Source organism: Myodes glareolus, chromosome 17, assembly GCF_982192425.1.
Source record: "Myodes glareolus chromosome 17, mMyoGla1.1, whole genome shotgun sequence".
Classification (NCBI taxonomy): Eukaryota; Metazoa; Chordata; class Mammalia; order Rodentia; family Cricetidae; genus Myodes; species Myodes glareolus.
Genome location: NC_142042.1, coordinates 28963229 through 28979790, shown reverse-complemented (window position 1 = coordinate 28979790; position 16562 = coordinate 28963229).

Sequence of the window (16562 nt, the reverse complement as noted above, 5' to 3'; positions counted from 1 at the left end):
TCTAGCGTAAGCATAAGAAAAGTAGCAGGATCTTAGCTCACGTCTGCTGCTTCAGCAGCACATAACAGAGTAACTTATACAGAAGGGAAATGTGTTCTCTTAGATCTCTGGAGGTCCAAGAGCAACGTTCTTGCAGATTTGGTGTCTAATGGTGGCTGAGAACAGTGCCTCCTGGCTGGGACTTCATATGGTATTGTTCTTAGGCCCCTTTTGCTACCACTAACCTTATGAGGTTTCCGTCCTACAGATACAGTCATTTGCCCATATGCAGAACATTAGATTCTAATTTAAGATTTTTTTAAAAAAATAAAATAAACATTCAAACTGCAGCATGCAAAAGTAAGAGACTATTAATAAAGGTAAATTTTTGTGGCTATTTCACTTAGTTAATTTTAACAAATATACCACATTATCAAGAGATGTAATATTAATAACAAAGGTGATAAGGTGAGAGTTACATGGGGGCTCTTTATAACGTTCTTATAACCTGAAAGTATATTAAAATTAAAGTCATTTTTAATGACAAACTATCTCTACAGACTCAACAGAGAGTGGAAGGAGTTTCCCCAGTTCCTCCAGAAGATACAAGGAATCGGTCTTAGAGACAGACACTGAGCCCACTCTAGGCTACAGGTGAATGTAATGAGAGAATGAGATGAGCTTCCATCAAGAGAGACCCAGCTCTATCTGAATAAGCCCACTGCATTCCATATTCCAGACACTCTGTGTATTTATGCATTTCTACCCTGCAGCCCTAAGAAAGGCAGACACAGAGATAGTCTGTTACCAACCAAAGAATATTCAGGACGCATAAAGAAATTCATGCACTTCTCATGATGTCAAAAGGTCAAGGTGTTTTACAGACTCTGGGAGAATCTGTATCAACATGTGTCTTGGCATCCTGAAAAGAAATCTTTCCTTTAAAAGTATAGTGATTCATTCTGAAGAGACTTGTAACAATGTCACAGATCCTCTCAACTAGGTCCACGCTGGCATCTGCTCCATTCCAGAAGAAACTGTCCTGACCCTAGGGTAGCCCTCCTATCTGGAACATTTCCGCATGCCACCACAAGGACATTCTTGTTTCTCATTCTTGCAGTTGACTCACTAGACAGTCCAGGCACGCTCCCTCCTTGTGGCACCTTAATGAACAGCTGAAGGTATCAAAACTGATGGCCCTAGGGTCTATACGACCCAGTCTCTAGACAAAGAAACCTGACTACGCCTCTGGAATTGCTGTTGACAGAGATCCAGAACGCCAGCACATTCTGGATCTAAGTCTGTTCCTCGGGTTATTCTTCAGTACCCACAACCTGGAGGTACCCTCTCCACCTGCACATCTTCCTGATGCATGACAGTTATGTTAGCCCCTTTAAGAACACTGCTCCCAGTAACAATCCTCTGCTGGAGAAGGAAACTGAGGCATACCTATCAGTCCACTAACACTGAGGCTTGTGTGCTCACCTGACATGAAGGTCAGAGTCCACCGTCAACGTTATACCATGGCAACAATCCAAGCTGCACTTCTCATCCTTAAACCCTTATAATTTCTCTTGGCTTGAGATGATCAATTCCCTTGGGTACAATAAACAGAAAGCATAATTAGGGTCAAGTATGTGAAATTAAGTTAAAATTAAGCTCATTATAGAATGTATTTCTAGTATTCGTATCAACAAAGTAGTATAGTGATATATTTCAATGTTTTACCGTTAAGAGTCTAAATTTTACGAAGAAGCACAATTGTGATGGTTAATCTATGTTTAATTTTTATTTTTCTTTACAATTTCACCTGTGTATATCTTGCTTATTATCCACTCTCTTCTCTCACCTCCTTTATCCTCCATCTCTCTCCTCCCTCCCCATGCCCCACAAATCTTTCACATTCATATCTGTTCATTTTCTTCTATGTCCCAAGATTAACTAGAGCCATCTGTAGGACTGTGGGTTGAGAACCTATTTGTTGAAGATTTGTGAGCTCAGCAGAGGATACACAACTGAAGACAGTATGTCCCTCTCTGCCAGAATCTTGCAGTTCAGAGGTGAAGGTTAGGGCCCCATGACCTCCTCCTTCTTCCTTGACTTGTTGATAACTGGTCTTGTGTGACCATGCAGGTAGCTATGGTTAATGAGAGTTAATGATTACAATAGTTGTACCAAGTCGAGAACATCATGTTTAGTATCTGCTCTTCGGCCTGTCTTCTAGCTTTCTTATGACTCCTGCCCTTATATACTTCTCATCCCCTCTCTTGTAACATTCCCTGAGCCTTCAAGTGTAAGTGATTCCTCTAGGATGGGCCCACATCCATTGCTTATTCTCTGCATCAGGAGCAGACATAAAGTCTCTGCATTCATCACTGTTCATTACCGACAGTTTTCTGTGACTAAGGCTAGGAGCTGCTTCTGCCCTAAGTATAAGCACAGGTATTTAGAAAGCAGTTTTCCTGCTGTGACTAGGTAACCATGGGATGGCTAGTCGTGTCAACGTGACAGTGTTTAATATCACCGTGGGAATAAATCTCTGAGCATGTTCCTGAGCAGCTGTGTGTATTAGGTTAGTTGAGGTGGGAAGACCACTCTGAATGGGGACAGTGTTATTTCATGGACTGGGGTTAAAGGAAGAGGGTGAGCTGAGGACAAGCATTCACCTTTCTCTGCTTTGAAACTGGGTGTCATGTGACCAGCTGCCTCCTCCTACTCCTGCTGTACCTTCCCTGCCCAACTGTCCCTTCCTTAAACTGCCTGTGTCAGGTGTTTGGTTGTATTTGGTAAGAACTGTAAGTAGTCAGGCATAGTGGCCCTCACTTTGAATCCCACCACTCAGGAGGAGACAGAGGCAGAGGCAGGAGGATCTCTGACCACTCTGGTCTACAGAGCAGTTCCAGAACAAGCGGGGCTACACAGAGAAACCCTGTCTGTTTTTTTAAAAAAAAAAATTAATATAATATAATGTGGTTTTGTATTTAAACATTGTGATGGCTTATCTTGGTTGTCAACTTGATACACCTGGGAAGGGGGAAACCCAGTTGAAGAATTGCCCCCACCAGATTGCCCTTAGGGGACCGTCTAAGGAGCATTTACTTGATTAATGGGAGTGGGTTGGAAGGCCCAACCCACTTCAGGCAGAACCATCCCTAGGCCAGTAGGTCTGGGCTGTATAAGGAAGGTAGCTGACCATGATCCTGGAAGGAAACCAGTAAGCTGCATTTATTTTCCTGCTTCAAGTTCCTGACCACCTGGGTTCTCGCCAGTAGGTGAATTGCTCGAATTATTTTTGTTTTCATTTCAAAAATAGTTACATTGAGAAATTCAAAATCAACAAAGAATTAAGATCAAATGTCTAACAAATGTAGTTCCCGTTTCACACTTGTTAAACATCTGGACATTTGCCTTTTGCATTCTGACACATGATCATGGTTTTTTGGGGAGGAGGGGGTATTTGGCTTACATGGTCCCCAATCATGGTCCATCATGAAGCGAAGTCAGGCCTGCTTGAAGTCCTGCTGTGCTTTTCCTCGACAATGGCCTGTAATCAGTAATATGAAATAACTCCTTTCCTCTCCAATTTTGCTCTTGGTCATGTTGTCCATTATGCCAACAGGAAACATATTAACAAACACTACGGACACAATCAAAAAATATCAGGTTATCTGAAAGCTAAGTGTCTGAGAGCAAACCTCGAAACAGGCCTTCAGTTGTGTTTAGAGAAGGGAGACTCTCATGGGTGGAGTTAAGCCCTACTGATTCTGACTCATCAGAAACGGCCAAGCAGTCCGAGGCGGGGCAAATCCACCAGTTCAAGAAAGAAATACATCCATAAATTTCAACCTGATTTTATCACCGAAATTCAACCACTGTACTTTGGGTGCATCAACAGTTTTATGGTTGCGATCTGCAGACTTCAAAAACTTCAGAGAGCAGTCCAGTAGCCATAGAAACTCTTACTACCAAATTGCACTTAATTGGGAGGCCCCAGGAAACACTCAAGAGGATATTGTCCCACAAGCCACTCACTAAGGCAGACGTGAAGTGAAATCGAAAGACTTGTCTCTCCCCAAGACATGATGTAACAAGAACCAGAGTGAAGGCTGGCGGGCGCAGGTACATAGACACTTGGTAGGAGTCTCTTCCATTTACCACAGTGATGGAATCTTAATTAGGCTTTATTAAAGAGCAGATAGATGGTATATTATATAGAGATATATCTCATTGACATTTTTAAAGTATTTGTTTTAAAATAACACAGAAAGGGGGCGTCTCTCTGCCAGTCAAATCAGTAAGAGAAACTTTACTAACTCAAATGAATGACTTTTTTTTACATGTAAACTTTCACGGGGGTGATAATTAATTTTAAACTGGTGTTTCAGAAATGTTTGTGGTGCTCAAAGAAAATAATCCCTTTAGAAACCTTTCAGAGAATGCTTACTGAGAAAATTATTGTGTCCTGTCCTAGCCACGCCAAGGACATCAATTATTTGGAACAAGTGGCTTTGTGAGGAATTATAGCTGCTTGGCTTTTCCTCTCCTTCTCGGCATTTCATTTGTATAGTTCACAACCTAAAGGCAGTCATGGCCAGCTAAAGAAAAGCAAATTCAAGGAATCATCTTGTCTTAAAATATTTATACCATCCAACTTCTCTAAAAAACTATCTCAAATTGCTTATTTTTTTTTCCTTTTTGGTTTTCTCCTGTTGTGTTTCCATTGCATGGTAGCTTCTATTAACAAGGATTGACCCTAGAGCCTCATACTCCTAGGCAGGGGCTCTGCCACTGATCCATGCCCTCAGCCCATTCTTATGGTATTTTAAATACTGTATTAATTGCTAGCTTTCCATAAATATGACTTCTACTTCCTCAGTGAAAAATTCACCTCCTCTGTCAACTTAGGTGTACTTTGATGTTTCTGTCTCCTACTCTACTATTGGAAGCTAAAAATAATAAGATAATAATTCCTTTTTCAAAATACAAATGGCCACAAGCATGCCAAGCCCTAAGCTTAGGTCCTAAGGCTACTGATGTGCTAGGTCAGACCACACACAGTCTTTACGTCCATAAGGAGTCAAAATGCAAAGCTTTATGACGTGGCTGGGACATGATGTCACACGGGATGTGGAAAGCAAGGGATGACAGGACAGGCCAAGGGGGTACACATGGAAAAGGTTGAGTGGGACAAGAGAAGGGGTTGGAAACAATCCCCTCTGTGTGATGCTTCTGCGCAGTTCCAGGCTCGTCTTCAAATGTTTGTTCAGCAATGCCGAGAAGTGGGAACTCCTCTTCCGCCTTCTCTGCATCCATGAGTCGTATAGTTCTTCCCTGTTTCATCCTACAAGTCCTCATCCTCTCAACACTCTCCCCTGCATCCCCCGAGTCTCAGAGCTGCCTATGGAATGTCATACAGAAGCACAAGCCGTTCACACTGGGAAAGGGCTTCTCCTAGGCCCTGACTGTGTCCAGCCATGACAATGACCTTGTAGAAAGTGAAGGGGTGTGTGATTGTAACTAAGGAATCTGAGAATCACATCAAAGATCTGAAGAGCGAGAATTGTGCTTCTTGTCTGTCTCTAGTACAAAACACCTAGCATACATTTTCAACTAAAGAAAATCACATCTAAGCTGGGAGGTAATAGTGTACATCTTTAACCCCAGCATTCAAGAAACAGAGGTAGGTGATCTCTTAGTTCAAGGCCAGCCTGGTTTACAGCCTGAGTTCCAGGACAGCCAAAACTACACAGAAAAACCCGTGTAAAAAGAAAAGAGAGAGAGAGAGAGAGAGAGAGAGAGAGACGGGGGGGGGGGAAGAAGGAAGGAAGGGAGAGAGGGAGGGAGGGAGGGAAGGAGGGAGGGAGAGAGGGAGGGAGAAAAGAAAAGAAAGAAAGGAGTAAAGGAGAAAGAAAGGAAGAAAGGAAGAAAGGAAGAAAGGAAGAAAGGAAGAAAGAAAGAAAGAAAGAAAGAAAGAAAGAAAGAAAGAAAGAAAGAAAGAAAGAAAGAAAGAAAGAGAGAAAGAGAGAAGGAAAGAAAACCACATGTGATGTCAGCATGTGTGCTTCAGCTTCTGTTGAAAGCAATTTGGAATAATTGTTAAGTTACAAAACTCATCAAATATCGACTTATTAAACGGAAACACATTTAATAAGAATTTTAGCTGATGAAATTCTCCTACAGAACAGTGTAGCTGAGTTGAAGACAAGGCTCGTAAGAAGTCTCGGGCCACTCTCTTCCCAAGTGTGAACCCAAATGCCCTGGAGAAGGAAGCTGGTTTTCATGGCACTGGGCTCCGCTGAAGCATTTGCATGCTGATACTAGCCAGTTATAACAGGGTGAAAAGGAAGGAGGGTATAATGCCTTAAAGGAGGTTTATGTGCAGTGTCTTACAGAGGTTTTATGTGTCCTTAGAGAGAAAAATCCACTCACCAACTCAGATAACCTGGACTCTAAGCATATCTAGTCACTAGTTCTCTTGAACGAAAAATTCCCTGGAACCCCTGATGGCCTATTTGCATCTCTTTTGGAAGCCACAGGCTCTTAGATCTAATAAGGTCGATTTTGTATCATATCCATATGGCAGAAATGTGGGTATAAAAATGTCTTTCCAGTTTGTACACTCCAGTTTAAAAACCAAAAAGCTTATTTTGTATTTACTTCTGTGTGCCTTCATGTATTTCTGTGTGCACATTCATGCAGATGCCCCTAAGAAGTCAGAAGGCGTCCAATCCCCCGGAAACAGAGTCACACAAGTGAGTTGTAAGCTGCCGCCTGAGAGTACTGAGACCAATGCCAGCTCCTCTACAAAAGCAGCGAGAACCCCACATGGCTCAGCGTTTCACTGGTCCTGTACACTTGGATGTTTGTTTCTGTTTTTGTTTTGAGACTCGAGTTCAGAAAACTTCTCACCCCACCATTCCATGACTTCAGGAGACGTTTTCTCGTAAAAAGGCTACAAGACTCGTCACGCAAAATTCCACTTAGCGAATGTTTTCCAACAAATCTAACCTCTTGAGAATTTCGCAAAAGGTCACTAATAGACCATCAGCCTCTTTAAGTTGTTGAATGATTAGATTTCCACTTTGCATATAATCCAACGGTGATTGCTGAGAAACCCCATTTCTTCTCAGCCCTCGGCACTCCTTTCCCCGTTGTCCTTCAGAACCCGGAGAGACTGTATTTAAACAGACGTACTGACAATATTTTAAAGTTGCTTAATTAAGTGAGTAGGATTTTTCTTTCCTTGGGAAAAATCCTTGGGAAAGAAAAATCCTTGGCCCATATTTAGATCTTATTTTAAACCTTGGTGTTTGAAGAATTCTTAATAGTTATTCAATTATCACCAAGTCAGATTTCTAGTCTTCTGATCCCTGTAATCAAATCTTTACTTTGGCGATTTGCAAGTCAGTTTCTATTTTAGAATTGTCTTCTTCTATGACTTTTGCCATCTTCTGTGACATGTATCATCAAGATGAAGGTGGCAGTAAGTTCACACATACTTAGAGGGCCTATGTTTATTGGGCACACATTAAGAATAAAATGTGTACCAATATTTCTATGATGCTATTGAAGACAAATTTATAGAGAGCTTAACACAGAGAAGATAAGCTAATTGTAATACAAGGGGGATATGAGCCGTTGACCTTGTAGATATGCTAAGCAATAAAGCACACAAAACACACGAATCACGGACAATCTGACGAAGCCTGTTAGCTGAAGGGTCTACTGGGAGTAGGATAGGAACCACAAGACAGAAAAATCCAAAGAACTGAAACAGATTCAAAGATCAGAATTATTGATGAATCACACTATGTCACTGTAATTAAAGCTGCCGACTTAAATAGTTGGAATAATGCATTTTATAGTATAAGTAGAGCTGGCAACAATAAACATAATAATAGTGACAGCAAGGGCAGCAGGTGCCTGTGACCTTCTTGTTCTAAGTACTTCCTGTGTCTCTCCCTTCAGTGTACAAGGCACTCCTTAAAGGAAGAACTAGTCTACCTTCTCTTTATGGCTTGGAAGTCAAGCAACCCAAAGATGAAAGTAACGCCTTCGAGCAAGTTAGAATGAATAAGTGCCTAAGGCAGGATTAAGCCCACATAGTCCTTTCATAGACTTCATGGTTTTAACGTCCACAAACACCATAAACCTAGTAAAAATAAAAGGTAAAAGCATCTGGATTTTTTTTTTGGCCAAAATAAAGATGACTGAGAGATGGTAGTAGCATGGGTAGAGGTATAAGTATATGGTGACTGAAGTATTTGTCTAGGTTCCAGAACAGGCACTGCAGACGGTAAGTGAATAAGACAAAGAGAAATCTTACATTCCAGAAACTTCCATTTGAGTAAAGAGACAGTCCAATGACCCTCGAGGTACAAAGTCAAAACCAACTGTGCTTTTAAAATAATGACTTAAGTGATTCTGGAACTCTTCTCTGAAGAGGAGATATCTGTTATGAAAATAAATGCTATTAAGAGATGTACTATAAAGAAGTAAGGGTTGTGAGTGAGCCCACCTGGGACAGAAGCAAAGTGATGACTACTTGAGGCTCCTGCCAGTGGGAAAGGGCTTTTTCGGCATCAGATGTTACAAGCAGGGCTACAGCCTACTGAAGAATGACAAAGAGTTGGGGAAAACAGCAATGAGCAACTTCTGATCGCTCTGGCTCATGGATAACACAGGCCTTGCTACATGCTTAGTTTCTTGAAAAATACTGGAAGCAAAAGAAGTGTGTTAATTTTAAAATATACCGCTAGTGAAAATATCTGTCTGGTTTCCTTAGGTTTTGTCAAAGAGACAAGCACTTCTCATAATTAATTAGAAGTACGAAAGAACACTATTGACCTCTTTATACCCTGCATAGTTGGTTTTTCCTCCCTCTCAGAGCAAATGTTTACTGAAGAGCTGTATGTCCCAGAGAGTCAAGAGTTTGAAATGCATCATTAAGCAAAAGAAAGATCCTACCCTCTTATATTCTAGTTAGAGGAGACAGGTTTTTAAAACGTGCAATAAAAATTAGTGACATGGTAATAAAGCAGAAAAGAGGAGAAAATGTATAATAGGGATAGACAATATGCCCAGCAAGTCAGAAAGGATAAAAATTAAAAAAAAATCCATCATATTCTTGGCCAGTTACTAAATTTGTAGCAACTTCTATTTATTCTTTTTAGCTTTTAGTTTTTAGTTTTTAATCACACTTGATTGTTTGCTTGTAGGGATGCATGCATGCCACTTTATGCCTGTTGGAGTCAGAGCTAACTTTTGAGACTCAGTTCTCTCCTTCCACCTCTTGAATTCCAGGGACTGAATTCAAGTCGTCAGGCTTGGCCACAAGCACCTTATCCACTGACTCCTTCTTTTGTTCTCATTGTACTTGGTGTAAATTCAGATATTTTGTGTCTCCATAAATGGATCCTGTGAACTGACAAGAGAGCAACTGACCTGGGAATGAGGCTCACCGTGCTTGCTGGGAATGAGGCTCACAGTGCATGCTGGGAATGATGCTCACAGTGCATGCTGGGAATGACGCTGACAGTGCATGCTGCGAATGAGGCTAACCATATGTGCATAGTATCAAAGACCTAGGAATCCCGAAGCAACATCACAAGGTCTGGAAGTCAGCAGTGGCTGGACGAAGCCCTGTAATTCATCCTCATTTGGCAACTGAAACCTACAATGTGTCATGAGCATGAACACACATCAGAGTCCATGAGAAATATTCCAAATCCTGCCAAGTCCTCACTCTTGCAAGGACTCTGTGAATATGTCTGACAAATTTCAAGCAAACAAAATCTTCCACTCTTTTTTTTTTCTAAATGCAGTCTACACAGTCCAAGCTGGCCTTGAACTCCATGGGATCCTCCTGCCTCAGCCACACAAGTTTATGGATTATTTCACTAGCCCTCATACTTGGAATCCTCTTTGCTTTATTGCCAAAAAGCTAAATTAAACTAAGTTAATGCTAAAAAATTTAAAAGTGGCCATTGAGGATATAGCTATTGAAAACATTCCTTTCTTCTCTCTCTCTCTCTCTCTCTCTCTCTCTCTCTCTCTCTCTCTTTCTCTCTCTCTTCTCTCTCTCTCTCTCCATATGTATATATAGATATATATGTCTCTCTTGTGGGGATCAAAAGTCAAGGAATGAACCTGGGAGGTGGGCGTGATCAGGGTGCAAAATGTGAAATTCCCAAATAATCAATAAAAATACTATGTAAAAAGAGAAAGAGAGAGAAAAAAACATTCCCTTCATCTAACATTTGTCAAATGACATTTCTAACCATAAGAACAAATTAAAATCCCCTCTGTTGGGACAAGACTTCTATAAATGTGTTGATTTCATATAGTCACTGTGAGAAATGCTTACAGTCACAATGCAATCAAAATTTATTCTTGCAATGTCATCTGACCCAGTTCCCCTCAGTCCTGGATATAGTTCTTTGGCAGCAGAATCAACCCCACCCCCGAGAAGTCCCCCAGGGATTCTAGTACCTACCTCTTCTGCATTCATTCCTCTGGAAAGCATTGTCTCTCCTATGCATGCTTAACTATTTTTTTCTGAGGTTTCTGTCAAAGTTCTCTTTTTGCCTTTTTGTTAAAAATAGAATTTTTTTCTCATACATTATATCCTGATTACAGTTTCCCTTTCTTCTACTTCTCTCAATTGCTCCCTACCTCCCCTCACCTCTTGATCTACTCCCCTTCTATCTCTTAATAGAAAAGAACATGTCTCTAAGAGATAGCAACAAAACATAACAAAATAAAATGTAAATATAACAGAAACTATCACATTAAAGTTGGACAAGGCAAACCAACAGAAGGAAGAGTCCCAAGAGAAGGCACAAGAATCAGACCCACTTGTTCACACACTCAGGAGTCCCATAAAAAGTGCTAAACTGAAAACCATGATATATACTCAGAGGACCTGATACACTCTTTTTTGTTAATAGGTATTAATTATGCAAAATGATGTGTTTCATGGAGATGTTTGCACACATGTGTATAAGGCAGTTGGGCCATACTTACCCCAATTATTCCCATTTATATATCTGTCCCCTCCTGTTCTCTCACACCCCCATTCTGTTTTCATGTCACCATTTTTACATTTCACTTAGGAGAAGAGGCATATGTCTAAGTCTGCTTATTTCTTTTAATGTGACAATTTCCAGATTCATCCCTTTTCTTGCAAATGACATGGTTTCTCTTTCTTTATAGTGGACTAATACTCCATAATCTTTATGTACAACATTTATCAGTTCATTCATTGGTGGGTTCCCATGCTGAAATCTTGATCTGCAACAGGACCACGGTAAGCGTGAGTGTGCAACTACCTCTGTGGAATGCAGGCTTGAAGCCCTTCAGATGTGATGGCAGCATATTACAGTAGATTTTGTGGCAGATTTTCTGCTTTTGTATGGCCTTCTGTGTGTCTAATCTCTCTGTCCCTCTTGTGAGAATATTTATAATTGCCCATTCAGATAACCTATGATAATCTCTTCACCGTAAAACCAAAGATATTTTTTTTTCAAAAAATATTAGCATTTACAGTTCTCATAGATAATGGCAAAAGTATCTCTGGGGACCATTGTTCACCCCATCACACTGACCAGAGAAATATGGACTCTAACTCCTGACTGGATCTCTCCACTCCAACAACTTAGCGAAATAGCAAAGAGGCTTCCAAGAGTAAATTCTGCTTACTTCAATCTCTACTACTGTTCTAGTTTTTAAAATGATAACAATTGATAACAATAAAGTCAGTCATGGTGGCATACACCTAAAATCTCTGAACTCTGGAGGCTGAAGATTTCAAATCTTTGGCTCCATGACTGTATGTCTCATGCAAACTTGACAAGCCTCAACGTGGGGGAAAAAATGACTACAATGACAACAAACACTGAGACAAGAGCAGAGGCAGTCATGAGGACTCACACACGTCATTCCAGCACTCAAGAGGATGAGGTAGGAGAATCAAGAGTTAGAGGCTAGGGGCTAGAGAGATGGCTCAGTGAATAAGAGTATTTTTGCTGCTCTTGCAAGCATGCGGGTTAAGTTCCCAGCAACGAAACTGTAGTCCAAACCATTCCTAAACTCCAGTTCCAGAAGATCTGGTTCCCCTTCTGGTCTCCGCAGGCACCATGCACACATGTGGTACACAAACATGCGTGTAGGCAAAGCATTCACATAAAATAAAATGAATACATCTAATTAAAAAAAGTTAAGAGTCAGAAACTAACAGAGAATAGAAAGCATGAACTTGTCTCAAATCCCTCCTAAAAACAAAAACAAAACACAAAACTATTGTCAAGAGATTAAACAATAGAATAAACCAAAGCCATTTAAGGGACTTATTTCACAAAGGTAAAGCACTCTAGAATCATAAACTTCAGTAACATTCATGTGAATTGTCTTGAAAGTTTAGCAATTTCTATAAAGAAAGAGATGAGTGACGGTGCCTTTTTTGTTCTTCTGTGTTCTCTCAGTACGTCTGACTTTGAAAACATGAGCAGTTTTCTACCATGCCAAACCATCCTCCAATCTGTAGTGGGAGTCCTACCCAATTCTGACAGTAACTGGAGCTATCCAGGACCTGTAGTGAAGGGCTCAGACCCACAAAATGGCCCCTCCTGCTCTTTGTACGTGAATCACACCCAGTAGGTTTCGTTAGAGGTTACCCACAGCTTCTTTCTAACTTTGCTTCCGATTCAACAATGTATACATATTTTTTAAATACATATGTATTTATCCAGAATAAATATATGCATTTTGTCCATTAAAAGCACTAGAAATATAAGTATTTTTGCACAATAAATACATTTTATCAGTTAAAAATAATTCAAATATTTCAAAAGAAGATATGCCTTTTACCTTTTTTCGGTTTCGGTTTTCAAGACAGGGTTTCTCTGTGCAACAGCCCTAACTGTCCTGGAACTAGCTCTGTAGACCAGGCTGGCCTCAAACTGACAGAAATTCACCTGCCTCTGCCTCCGGAGTACTGGAATTAAAGGTGTGTACCACCACCGCTCAGTGGCTTTTATGTTTTTAGGGAAACTATACTTGAATCAGTTATCTGATATGTGAAGAATTAATTTTAAACTAAGATTGGAAGTTGCTATTTCCCTTTCTTTTAAAAGGAAAATCCTAAATCACCAAAATGTACAATGAGGCTCTGAGCATTCTTAAATATTAAATTTTGAGCATGGGGCTTCTTTTTTCTTAGTTTAAAAGACATGAGAAAGAAATAAAGAAAACAGGCAAGAATTGCTCAGAGTGAGGGATTTTGCATTAGACACAAGATAAACCTGTACTACCGTAGCACACTCAAATGTTAGCACTTTGGTTACTGCTTGACATGGGAAATAAATAAATAAATAAATAAAACAGGCAAAAATTGCCCCAAATGAGAGATTTTTGCGTTAGACACAAGATAAACCTATTCTGCCGCACCCTCAAATATTAGCACTTTGACTATTGTTTGACATGGGAAATAAATAAAGAAAATGGGCAAGAATTGCCCAGAATGAGAGATTTTGCATTAGAAACAAGATATACCTATTCTGCCGCACTCTCAAATGTTAGCACTTTGGCTACTGCTTGACACAAACAAAAATAAAAACTCATCTCCTTGGTTGCTACAGACCAGAATATTTAAGACGCTATCACACTCCGTCAATTCCGTCTCGCAGCATACCAAATGCATGGACGGAATACATCACACTTAAAGTTTTCAATGGTTCTGCCACATACCGTCTTTACACATAAGTTCAGCAGAGTGGTATTTTCTCTTAAATATCACTTAAGATCACTCAATTATCAGAGTAGAAGGAAAGAGCCCTTTCGTAATAGTATTGTTGAATATTGGAATGAAAGTCCTTGAGCCCCTTGTCTTATGAAATAAGACTTTTTGTGTGCATAAAATATAGTTCACCATTAAGCATTTTCTACAAAATGGGGGACAAATCCCAGTGTAATCTTCATACAAAGTTATTTCAGGAGCCTAATGCCTGGAAAATTATGACTGTGCCTTGTCCTAAATTTGAGGGTCTTTCCACATTTTCCTCATAAACCCCATTTTTCAGGGGCTTATGACTCAACTACAGAAATTTGCTTCCGGATGAAGCTCAGAATACCCAATTTCAGCTGATCTGGTTGTAACCGGGTGAAGCAAAGACAAAAGTTTGCGTTATCTCTTCCTCGTTTGATTCTCTGGATCTCTGGGTTTAAAAAACAAAATTCTTTCCAGTGTCTCTGCCATTTCTTCATTTTACAGAAACCTTTACCTTTGGCATTTCTTGAAATATAACAAAAAGGATAAACCGGAAGCATGATGAGTAATTAGTGTCTCAAGAGAGGTCTGAAGGGGCGCTGAGTTGCTCGCAGCCAGCCCACCCTCCAAAATCCAGGCAAAGTCCAGTGGCTACTGAAGCTCATTACTGCAGAATGGCATTTATTTTGAGCCAAGAGCTTTTATCGAATGAGAACAGAATATCTAATGGACGCCTACAGTACAGCAACTCATGAGAAAATTTAACTCTCAGTGTTCACTGCATACTGAGACAGCGTTCTAGATTTCAAACTTTAAAGAGAAGCCCACGTATTTCCCGCGGAATAGCGTGGTAGTGTATACTGCAGAAACATCTGTTCTTTGCCATTAAGAAGTTCCATTTGGCAGCCCTGACTAAACACAGAACCATAAATGCTCACGATCAGACTAGCTATGAAACGCCTTGTTTTATTCACTGCACACACCGATACATTAGAACAGTCCCTGGCGGCCAGAGGTGTCTAACCACTGCAAGACTGTACAGTCAAGCACACGGAAGAAAATAAGGGCAGAGGGTCCTGCCGACTCAAACACACTGGTAAGTTTGAAGTTAACCTGTTGGAAAACCCAGTGGTTTTGTTGGCTAGCTGTGCAAGTGAAGTGCAAGCTTATTTAGAAGAGAAAGCAGTACTCAGAAGCTGAGGCCAGGCACATCCCCAGTTCTTCTCACCCTACGACGGAATGTGAAGACGGGCCACGAAACTGAGAAAGGAGGAAAATAGATCCATGCGAATTTGAATTAACCTGAAGCCCTTGTAAAAATGAATTTTAAGGTGATAGAATTTGGGGTGCTATCTCACAGTGTTCGACCACTTAGTTTGCTGACCCCAGTAGCTACCAAACAAAGAATGATAGAAATTAAACAGCCCACGAAACATTTTTTTTTCCTATCTGCAGAAGTGGTCACACAGTACCTTTGTGTGTGATGGGAGCTGCTATCAACCAATGATGGCAGGAACCTGTGGACCTCCCTAACTCTACCAATTACTTCCATAGCAGAAGGGTATGATTACTGCATACTGCCATAGTTCCAAGTAGCAGGACAGTTAGAATATCATAGCAACATGCAATATTCAGGTATTTCTAGAAAGCAAAAGATCCCCCAAAGAACCTGTTACTCTCCCCTTTTAAGATTTTACAATATGAGCAAAGGCCCTTGTCCATTATATATGCTTCTGAAGGATAAGGAAGTCCTGTTTCTCTCTCTTCTCTATCTCTCTCTGTCTCTCTGACTCTTTCTCTGTCTCTCTCTCTCTCTCTCTCTCTCTCTCTCTGTCTCTCTCTCTCTCTCTCTCTCTCTCTCTCTCCCCGTGTGTGTGTGTATGTGTGTGTCTCTCTCTGTGTGTGTCTCTCTCTCTGTCTCTCTCTCTCTCTGTCTCTGTCTCTGTCTCTCCCTCCCTCCCTCTTTCTGTGACAGGGTCTCCCTACATAGTCCAGACTGAACTCACTACGTTCACAGTTATCCTGCCCTGCCTCAGAATCTCATGCTCTGGGATTAGAGCCAGGCACAGTCATGCCCTGCTGCAGTTTCTACTTTGTTCAGCATATCTAAAGGTTATGAGGTAGAATTCCATCTTTGTATCATACACTACTGAACACCCTGTCCATAATTAAAACAAAATTTAGTATGAAAAATTTACATACGAGATGAAATTGCTCTTTTTCCCTCTTTGTGCCACCCTACAGTTTCCCAACATTGTCTTCTGTTGTCCAAATCAGAAGGGAGATTGTGACACCTGAGAAACTCTGCCAACTTCAGTCAGCTTCCTCAAGGCCTGAAGGTGAGCTGCGGAAGAGGGAGGAGTGGATCTGACAGGAAAAAAAGTCAAGGATCATGAGGACATACATGTTCATCCACTCAGTAGCAAGCACGCAGTGAGCGCCTGCTGTAGCCAGTTATCACTGTACCACAAAGAGCCAGTGCCATGGGCCACACACAAATGAACAGGACACAGGCAGCCATGCAAGTGTAGTTACAGTGCTGTGCCTGAGAAGGGGAAATGCATGTGACTGATGAGGAGGGCGCAGGTCCTTCCCATCCGGCAAATGCACTCACTCTCTTGGCTCCTGGAGGAAAAGGTTAAGGTGGCGTGTTCCAGCTTGGAAACACAGACCCTACTCTTCCCACACAACTACAACTTCTTCTCTTAGAAGTCCACAGAGAGGGTGGGAAAGAAATTCCCGTTTCCCTTTTTATTTCTGGCCCCTCCAAGATCAGATGACTTCTGTCGTCATTTAGGGCTTTTGACTGTCTCTGGAA